Below are 3451 nucleotides of genomic sequence, written 5' to 3' on the forward strand. Positions count from 1 at the left end.
CATTTGCCGGAGGCCGACAGACTTCTCCCTACCCACCTTCTTCCCTTGAAGCTAGGTGACCAAAATAAACTTGCAGTTTTGCTCCTGACCTTTGCCTACTTGTTGGTTCTTTTGTGCTCACTCTGGTGGTCTTAGAAAAACAAGTCAAATATATTCAAGGGAAAAAAAGTGGCAAGATGAAGAATTTTATCAGAACTGAAATCTATGTTTAAAAGGCATCACATGAAAATTCTAGAACTGAAAAACAAAATAACTGAGATTAAGAAATCAATAGATGGGTGTAACAATAGATTAGACTAGCAAGAGAGAAAGGATAATGAATTTGAAAACAGCTCTTTAGAAACAAATAATTCAAACTGAAACATAAACAGAATAAAAGAACATAAAAGCCAGGAAAAGCATGAGCATCAAATGGAGAATAGTAGAAAGGTTCAACAGGAATTAAGTGGAAATCTCAGCATGACAGCTGTGTGGCCAGCATAAAGAGCAACCAGTGTGGATTAGAGCAGGAGACAGAGGGCTCTAGAAGGGATTTCTACACTGTCAGAATGCCAGTTCCATTCAAGAATTGGGATGGATTAATGATACTTATGTAAAGTAAAAAACAAAAAAAGAGGAAATTTTTAATTTTAGAGAAAGCATACTATAACCAGAAATGAAATACAGTGTATGGTTCATTATTTATACATAACAGTTATGTAGTCATAATAATGTAAATAAATATTAATTTAAATAAGAATGATTATATAATTTTGGAAGCATGAGTAAGGGGCTAAATATCTACATGTCAAAGAGATGAGGATATAAGATAAGAGAACTAAACTGTATCTTCCATAGCAGGACATACAAGAAACAATATTTAAAACTGTCAAATGAAGAAATAGCAGTATTTCTATTTAGGTATATGAAAGCAAACATTAAAATAAGCTGCTAGAAATAATTTTAAATAGTAGCCATTGGAGAAAACAAGAGAGAAATAAAACAAGGGCTAGCTTTTTATGAGTCTTGAAGCATTATTTGATTTGTTAAGCATGTGTAAGTATAAATTTTGTAAGAAAAATTTACCTTAAGAATAAAAAGTAAAGAAAGTCTCTAAGACAGTGACTGATACACATTAGGTTTTCTATAAATGTTTCTTATATAAATTATATGATTTCAAGGAATGTGGTGAAGGTAGGTGATCGATATTTGTTGGCCCAGGATCTTTCTGAAGGAAGAAAGCATTGCCTTGTATATTCCCTGAGTGTGTCTTCTGCCTCCATTTGCTGGAGTCTCTCTGACAGTTATTCAGCAGAGCAGTGCCTCCATGGTACAGAGTGGGCAGCTGCATACATAAGGCTTGTGATGGCTAATATTGAACGTCATCTTGATTGGATTGAAAGATGCAAAGTATTGTTCCTGGGTGTGTCTGTAAGGGTGTTGCCAAAGGATATTAACATTTGAGTCAGTGGACTGGAAGAGACAGACCCACCCTCAACCTAGGTGGGCACCATCTAATCAGCTGCCAGGGCAGTTAGAAGAAAGCAGGCAGAAGAAAATGGAAGAGAAGACTTGCTGAGTCTTCTGGCCTTCATCTTTCTCCTGTGCTGGATGCTTCTTGCCTTTGAACATCAGACTCCAAGTTCTTCAGCTTTTAGATTCTTGGACTTATACCAGTGGTTTGCCAGGGGCTCTTGGGCCATTGGCCACAGACCAAAGGCTGCACTGTCGGCTTGCCTACTTTTGAGGTTTTGGGACTCGGACTGATGCACCACTGGCTTCCTTGATCCTCAGCTTGCAGACAGCCTATCATAGGACTTCACCTTATGATTATGTGAATCAATTCTCCTTAATAAACTCCCTTTCATATATACATCTATCCTATTCTGTCCCTCTAGAAAACCCTAACGGATACAAGACCGACTGCGCTAAACTATTACTTGCCTATAAGTAATAACCACCCAATGACCTGCCATAGGCCTTATGAGCTTCCTCCAAGCTCGTAGTCTGGCTACTGGTCAAAAAATGAGGTCTATTGGCTTTATTTAGCTGATAACTAAATCCTAGAGAAATCTCAATCCTCGGATGATTATGCTGAGTGATCCAGGATTATGGGGGCAGGCAAGAAATCCTCTGTAGCAAAAAGCTGAGATCATTTATCAAAAAAACAAACAAACAAACAAACAAAAATCCTAGCTGAGTGCAGTGGCTCACACCTATAATTCCAACACTTTGGGAGACCAGTCTGGGCAACATGGTGAAATCCCATCTCTACAAAAAAAAAAAAAAATTAGCCAGACATGGTGGCATACACCTATAGTCCCAGCTACTCAGGGGACTGTGGTAGGAGAATCACTTGAGCTCAAGAGGTCAAGGCTGCAGTGAGCCATGTCCATACCACTGCACTCCAGCTTGGGCAACAGAGTAAGACCCTGTCTCAAGAAAAAAAAAAAAATCCCGTAACACTCATATTTCACTTCCAAGTAACAATTAAGTTTCCCTAGGTGATCATATAGGGATCACCTTAGTAATGACATTTGTAGTGTGATTATTTATAGTTTTAAATAGCATGGCAAATCAAATATGTATCTGAAGAAACAAAGCTAGTATATAATAGTGGTTGAGTGTTTGTTCTTAGGATGGATGGATAGATGGGTAAATTTATATTAGAATGAATAATGACTCAGGTGACAAAATATAGCATACAACAACTTAATCATAAACATAAAGGATCTGAAAACATGATAGTGAGGTAATATTTCATGTACTTCTTCCTCCACAATTTTGGGTCTTGTTAGGCCAAATAGATACTACAGTTGGAAGGGATATTAGGAAATCATTCAGTTCTCTTCATTTTAACAGATGAGGAAACAAAACTATTACTGAATCAAACTTGGATCCACTCACCCGGCACAATAAAGCCAAATACCAACACTGAGGTTTGCAGGAAGAGAAAGAAGGACATTTATTGCAGGGCACCAAGTAAGAAGAACAGGTAGCTAACACTTAAGACGCAGCCTCCCCAGTGACTTACAATAGCAAGGGTTTTTAAAGACGGGGGACATTTCAGGAAAACAGAAGTAACAGGCAAACTCATAAATCAATACGTGGAGGTTATACATTGACTTGTTCTGCAAAGACAGGATATCTCGAAGCAGGGGCTAACAGGTCCGAGGTGGATTTAGAGATTCTCTGATTTGAATTGGCTAAGGGAACAAGACTTTGTCTAAAACTTTGGGGTCAGCAGAAAGGTATGTTAAGCCTTGGGGTTAACATATATTCGTTAAGATGAGGAAACCTGTTAATCATCAAGTGGTGCTATATCAGAGTCAAGTCATGAGAGCAAGTCACAACAGACTGGGTCAGTGTGATCAGTCTAGCAAGATTGGTTGCCTGCAGGTGTGACTCTCTCCAGGCCCCTTTTAAGAAATTTAAAACAGCCCGAGTTCAGTCTTCAGTTTCTTTTTGCCTG

This window comes from Colobus angolensis, unplaced genomic scaffold (assembly GCF_000951035.1).
Source record: "Colobus angolensis palliatus isolate OR3802 unplaced genomic scaffold, Cang.pa_1.0 Scaffold23, whole genome shotgun sequence".
In the NCBI taxonomy this organism is placed as follows: domain Eukaryota; kingdom Metazoa; phylum Chordata; class Mammalia; order Primates; family Cercopithecidae; genus Colobus; species Colobus angolensis.